Consider the following 7,382-nt stretch of genomic DNA (forward strand, 5'->3'; position numbering starts at 1 on the left):
TCCCCGACCCCACACACACAGTGGGCACGACCCGGGGGCTCTCCGCGCCTCTGTCTGTCCCTCTGTCCAGCCATGGCTGCCTCAAGTCTGTCTCCCGGTGACTCGAAGATACCCTCTCCCCGTTGCATTCCGACCCCCGGCACTTATCCCTCTTTGCTGTCTCTGCTTGCGGGACCCGCGCCCCGCCTTCTGCAATTTCTCTGTGTCTCCGCTTCCCCACGTCTGCAGGTCCTGCACCAAACCCCAGATGGGGACATGTGCGCCCCGGGACAAGCATGCTGTGCTGAAAAAGTGTGAAGGAGAGGCAGAGAAAGAGACAAAGATAGAGAAACAAGAGTCTATTTCTTCCTAGGGCACCTTTGCAGGACCTGCTGTTTCACCTGGTTTACCTCACATGTTCTGCATTGGTTTTGATGTCAGTACTGGCAAGGGAACGTCTAAAATGGCAGAGACAGAAGAGCAACGTCACTTGCCCTTGTTTCTGTGGGCTGTGTTTCTGGACTGTGTTGTTCCCCTCATTAATGGCAGAAATCCCACCATCCCGCAATCCCAAACTTGGTGACCTGCTGCCTGTCTGCTTGTTCTCCTTGCCCTGTTCCCTTTAGTATTCCTCAGTAGGGAAACCGACAGACCCAGTGCCTAGGAGCCATGGTCTTCCTGGCGGTGTTGTTCAAGGGATCCTATGGAAATAATGTGGGACAGTAGGGGGATTTCCAAATCGTAATGTTCACTGAAGCTGCATACAGTGTGTACATCCCCATTGACTGCTGCTCTGTCTGTCCCTCTGTCCACCCATTCACTGTGAAGTGTGTACCTCATTGACTGTAAAACGCCTTCGCTGTTTCCATCCCATCTCTGGAGTGTTACCTTGCTTCAGTTTCTTTCTCTTTCCCCTCGTTCTTGCATTTTCTGTGTATGTCTTGTTTTATAGTTCTTGTCCTCCAGTGATCCCAAGATCAGGATGTTTTGCCCTGGAACACACATGGTTGAAAGCTCTGTTGGATGGAACAGCCCCACTTAGATTCATCAAAGGAACCCAAAGAAGCCTGATCTCACATTTCCCCCACGTAGGCCCAGACCTGAGCCCCAGTAGCAGCAAGGGCTTCCCCTCTGCCTCATGGTCCCAAGCTTCCACTTTAGAAAGGAAGCCTAGAGACCAGCCTGCCTTTTGACTGGATGCATGTAACCCTTGGAAAGTGAGGCCTGGTCCAGGAGGGCAGGGGTTTGCCCAGGCAAGGGAAAGGACTTTCTCTCACACTAGTGCCCCCAGCCCCCCAACCAGCTAAAGGTAGAGTTTTTTCTGTGATGCAGGGCCAACACCAAGGGATCCTGGAAGTCCTCAGCTTTATTCTCTTGCAAATGCCTGAGGTTCTTCCTGGATCTTTATGGCATTAATTGCCTTCCATGCAGAGGAGACATGGTCAGAGACAGAGATAGAGACATGGTGTTGACAGACAGAAAGTGTACCTACCACTCTCCACTAGCCATCTTTCCCCTTCCCAGGTTCCATTCTGCTCCCACACTTCCTGTCCCAGATATTACCTATGTCTGTATTCGGCTGGCAGAACCCAATCACCCCTCTGCAGAATCTTTGTTATTTGCCCCCACTGAGATGCATACCTCCAGCTTTGTGGCACATGTATCAACAGTATTTATTTATGACTGTTGATAATTGTGAATTTAGGATTAGTTGTATTTTTAGCCTATGAAAATTAGTTGTGTAGTTTTTCTTAATATATGCAGTTGAATTGCAATAGTCACACAATGTTAAATTTGTCCACTTCTTAAAAACTGTTATTTTAGCTTGTTATTGGTTCATACCCTGGCACTTCCCCACTATGCCATGTCCCCAGCATAATTTGATTTTTATTTTGAGAAATAGTCTTTGTAAATAGCTTAGGTTGACCTCACATTGTAATCCTTTTACCTCATTCCTCTGAGTAAATGTCATTACAAATGTCTTTCATGCCACTTGTCTGTAGATTTCTTTTTAAATAATTTGAATAAAGTCTGTATTTCAGACTGCAGTGTAATTTTTTTGATCATAGCAATTGGCTGCATCATGCCCTCAGCTACCTCCAAAACTGTTTTTGAAATTTTATTTTCAGACAACATCTCACTATGTTGCCCAAGCCTCCTTGAAGCTTGCAGTTCTCTTGACTCAGCTTTCGGAGTGTCTGGGAGTACAGGTTCACCCCTGTACTCCACTTTTCCTGTCACCTTTTCCCACAATGGCATGTTGTATAGGAGGGAGAGATGCCTGTCCCTATCAGTTAATTATTTAGCTCATCTTCTGAAGGCTCTGCAGCAAGGTCTGTTTGTTACCACATTTTGTAAGTTCATGTATGATTGTAAGTCTTTGAATTCAGGTTGCATTTAAGGTTTATTTTGCCAGGTGCAGTGGTGTACACCTGTAATTCCACCCCTATGGGATGATAAGAGATACGGATCTCAGGGTCAGGCCCAGCCTGGGCATCTTAGCAATTTTGCAAGACCCTGTTCTTAAAAGAGGAGCTGGGGACATAGCTCAGGGGCATGGCGCCTGCCTTACAAGCATGAAGTCATGAGTTCAATTCCCGGTACCACTAAAAAAAACCACAAACCTTTCAAGTGTCTGTATGCCTGTTCTCAAAAGAAAAATTTAAAAATTGCTGGGGACATAGCTTATTGTGAAGGCTCAGTGTTCAATCCCCCTTATGGGGAAAAAATGGGAAAAAAGTTCCTTTAGTTTGGAAGGGCAACAGGGACTTAATAGTATGTGTTTTGTATCTTTTCCTGTCCTGGTGCTAATTGTGGTCAAATGTACAGAGGGAGACCACCAACCCCACAGCATTGTGGTAAACACATACATGAAATAGTGTGGGTTTGCTCAGATTTGGTAACTAAGAGAAGATGTCACCCAGCATGTTTATTAGTTTACATTAACTTTCTACATACTTGGAAATTGTGTAAAGATAGTGCAGTATTAGGATTCAGCACCATTAAAATGACGTGGAAAAAGAACTGGTGACATTTAAGATCTGAAGTTTGCAAAACTTGCATAACAGTTAAAGAAAATTAACTTTTAAAATTTTTTTATTTTAAAGAGAATTTAGAAACGAACTAAAAACAATACAGAATTTCAAAACAAAATGATAGGAAATCAGCAATGGTTGTTATACTGCACATTGCTAACTTCAAAGTAGTTGTTCAGATTACCAGATGTAGGCATGCAAAATTGATCAAAAAAAATTAAGCATTAACTGTTCCTTTCAATAAACCAATAGAAATTAGTAATATAATTATCTTCTATCTTGTGTGTGTGTATGTATATATATATTTTTAAAATTTTAGGGATATTGTTTCATACTCTTATAACTTTACCATGTTTAAAAATCCAACACTCATATGCCCATTAAAAATGCTTTAACCTTCCAATGTTTGATGAGAAGCAATATACAAAATACCCTGTCATTCAGTGACACCTAGAAAGTTAATGAAATTCTTCATTGTCAAGATCTGAGTCAACATTTTGTTTTGTTTTCTTTTGTTTTTTGGAGACAGGGTCTCACTATGTAGTTGATGCTGGCCTTGAGCTCACTATGTAGTTCAGATTGGCCTCAAACTTGCAGCCATCCTCTTGCCTCAATGGCCTAAGTGCTGGGATTACAAGCATGTGCCACCATGCCCAGCTGTGTCAACATTTTTATGGCAAATTTTTATGAAAAAAGTATCTAATTAGAAAACAGCTGTAGCTGTAGCTGAGCATGGTGGCTCAGGCCTATAATCCTGGCACTGTGGAAGCTGAGGCAGGAAAATAGTGAGTTCAAGGCTAGCCTGGGCTGTCTGGTCAATTCAAGGGCATCTTGGACTATATCAATAGACCCTCTCCCAAAAAGCAAAAGAAAAAAAATGAAAAGAAAAAAAAGCCAGGCAAAGTGCCTCATGCCTGTAATCCCAACAACTAGGGATACTGAAACAAGAGTATTGTAACCTTGAGGTCAGCCTGGACAGTTTCGCCAGATCCTTCTCAAAATAAAAATTGTAAAAGGGCTGCGATTCAGCTCAGTGGTAGAGTAGCCCTGGGTTCAATCACCAGTACCACATGTGCATACAAGCACACAGGAAAACAGAATGTAAAGAAATTTCAGTTACCAATGATGAGAGATTACATGCCAAGAATAATTCACCAAACATGAAAAATTCACATGAGGAAAGCTTTTGAGTTCTTGAAGATTTGAAAAGAGTAAAGACATATTATACTCGTCATTTAAAAAAATCAAAGTGGAAGCAGTCGGGGAATGTCCCTATAATCTCAGCACTTCAGAAAACAAGGCAGGAGAATTGCAAATTTGACCCTAGCCTGGGCAGTTTAGTAAGACCTTGTTTCAAAATTTTAAAAATAAGAATAAAAAAGGGAGGTGGGTAGCTCAGTGTGAGCACCCTGGGTTCAAATCCCAGTACTGCCCACAGGAAAAAAAAAAAAGATTGAACCACCCGAAATATGGCACAATGGCAGAGAATGTGCTTTGCATGTATAATGCTCTAGGTTCAATCAACAACAGCAACAAAAACAAAAAGATTCCACTTCATCAATAAGTCAATCATCAGTTAATTAGTCAATTTATTCTGAACCTGAAGGAAAAAACTGTATAAGAAAAATTGTTCTTCTTAAAACTTTATTCTTTTGAAACTGCCTTGCTCTGCAACTGCTTCCTGGCTTTGTAATTACTTTTTTGATCCCTCTTACCACAAGAAAGTAACCGAACATACAAAATGCCTAATTGTTCCCCTGTACCATGCTTCATAAACTGATGAGCATTAATCTACCCTATAACCAATGATCTCCCCCTGCTAACTAATCAGAAGAACTGTCAGGCTGTTCTATCTCACCTTTGTACCTCCTTTGTATCTCCTGCGTATGCATCATGTAAAAGCCCTCGACCAACAGAAATCGGGGCCTGATATTCAGGGAATGATCCCAACCAGTGCCCATCGACGTAAATAAATCTGCCTCCAAATCCTTATTTTGGTATTTCTGTTTGCCAATGCAACCCCATGTGAAATGCAAAGCACTTTTAATGTTTTTTTTTTCAGAGAATATTCATATGGGAAAATAAACAGTCCAGAGTGTCCAGAAGAGATATACCAGTAAATAGCTATTTGAAGAAAAGATTAGAATTACTCATATGAAAAAATATGGTAGAACACAACCAAGAACAGACAAAGACATACAAGAATCTAATACATGACAAGGTAGCCTCTGAAATCAGCAGGGAATAAAGATTGTATTGGAATAAGGCAGTAGTTATCTAGAAAGAGCTTAGTTCCCTATCTTAAATAATAAACCGGGATAAAATGCATATACATCTAAAATTGAATATACAGTGAACAATTAAAAGAAAGCACGAGGAGCCGGGCCAGATGGAGTATGTCCGTAATCCCAGCACTCCAGACACTGAGGTAGGGGTATCGCTTGGAGTTCCAGGCCAGTTGGACTACAGAGTGAGTTCAAGGCCAGCCAGAACTGCATGGTGAAACTCTGTCTCAAAAAACAATAAGTAAACAAGTAAAATAAAATAAATAAAAGAAAGCATCAATTCATTCATTTGTTACACTGAGGGAGGAAAGTCTTCCTATCTGTGCCTCAAAATCCATCGAAGAAAACATGGATAAATATGAACACATAAAACCATTGTCAAAAAATATCAGTCAGAAAAGCAATGACAAATGGGAAAATACTTTTTATATATCTTCAAAACTTGTGTGGATCTTTTAAGTTTGTAAGTGATGACAAATTTCGGCCTGTGTGAGTAGCAAGAAACACACATAAAACATATACTTAACACTATCTTTTAGAAATAACTTGTATGTTTTCTTTCCTTTTGGAATTTTTTGACTACATATAATTTTTCATCTTAGACATGTTTTGTATTATTACCATCAAGTTTCATAATCTTTGACACTTGAAATTATTTCTTTAAAAACTTTATTATTTATGTTATTAATAATGTAGGCTGTGAGTATAGCTCAGTGGTAAAGTGCTTGTCTAGCTTGTGTGAGGTCTTGAGTTCGATCCTCAGTGCCGTGGAAAAATAATATAAATGATCATTTCAGGTCCTCCTGTTTCACAAAACTAGAAAGATGAAAATGTGACTACCCCTGAAAATATGGAGGCTTGTCCTTCACCACCATACAATGCATATGTAAAAATGGACCCATACTTTTAGTTCAAACATTCATTAAATGAAATGCTCCTTCTCTAGAGACAAGTTTCAAGCGGCTCAGGCCCTGTGCACAGGCGCCCTCGGTTTACCAACCAACCCCTCAGCTCAAACCCAAGCACTAGAATCTCCTCCGGCCTTCCAGTAGGAGAACCTAAAGGAACGGCGGGTTGCTCTTACCCCGTGGCTCCAAGAAGATTCTTTCAGGCCCACAGACCAGGAAGACCAAGAGAGGTACTCTCTGAAGCATAAAATTTGCCAAGCATAAAATACATGCAGCAGTTAAAACAATAACAACAACACCTCAACAAAGTGAAAAGCAAGATACTAGCCCACTCCACCTCAGTCCGCGGGTTATCCACACGTGCGGACGCCTTGCAGGACCATCATGAAAGATCTCATGCGGGGTACGCGGAGCCCTGACAGTGCAGGGAAGGGAAAGGCCTCGGGACCAGAAAAGTGTGCCCCCAACTCAGCACCAGATTCGTGTTCTCCCGCGTCAGGGAAACGAACAGTAAAAAAAAAAAAAGCACAGGAGACTGACCTGACAGAGGCCGAACACCAGCAGAAAAGGTTCCACCCGACTGAGATCACTCGGATCCGCGCAATACAATCAGCTGGCCCCGCACTTCGTCCCTGCAATACAGCAAGTCCTCCGAAAGGGCTCCATGCTTTCTCCCAGCAGCGTGTCTACAGTTTCCCGGGGGTTTGAAGACGAGCAGGAAGGGGCGGAATTGGGAAACCCAGAGCTCCCTTGTGTCGGCCCCGCCCAGGGGAAGCGTGGGACAGGCTAAGAGCCTCTCAGAGACTTCAAGGGGCGGGGCGAGGTGAGTTTGAGAAAAACTAGGGTGAAACATTTTATATTTGCCAGGATCCTGTTGTCTCCCTTGAGTAAGGCTTCTGCTGGGAAGGGGCCAAAAGCTGAGTGAAGAGACAATGAAATGGAAAGTTTACCCCTCAACCTTCGCAAAAATATTTAGTGGAAAAAGAAGTTTCTTTTCTTTCTTTATTTTAAAAATTAAAAAGACTAACAAAACAACAATGAAGACAAAATCAAAACAAAAACGATGCATGACCTCAAAACAAAATGATAGGAATTAACAGTGGTTGCTACCTTACATACTATTATCTTCAACGAAGTTGCTCTGGCCACCAGACATAAGAATGTAAGATTGATCA

The 7,382-nt window shown here is 41.8% G+C and overlaps 1 long non-coding RNA gene across 1 annotated transcript; it reads right to left on the reverse strand.

Annotated features, from left to right (window-relative positions):
• Positions 1–923: 923 nt before the first annotated feature.
• On the reverse strand, positions 924–6,953 carry LOC106146663. The gene is made up of 2 exons (XR_001231205.1): positions 6,748–6,953; positions 924–971 (listed from the first exon to the last, which is right to left on the reverse strand). It is a non-coding gene; the product is annotated as an uncharacterized LOC106146663 (long non-coding RNA).
• Between the last annotated feature and the right edge of the window lie 429 nt (positions 6,954–7,382).

Source organism: Chinchilla lanigera, unplaced genomic scaffold, assembly GCF_000276665.1.
Source record: "Chinchilla lanigera isolate Chin_1 unplaced genomic scaffold, ChiLan1.0 scaffold00089, whole genome shotgun sequence".
In the NCBI taxonomy this organism is placed as follows: domain Eukaryota; kingdom Metazoa; phylum Chordata; class Mammalia; order Rodentia; family Chinchillidae; genus Chinchilla; species Chinchilla lanigera.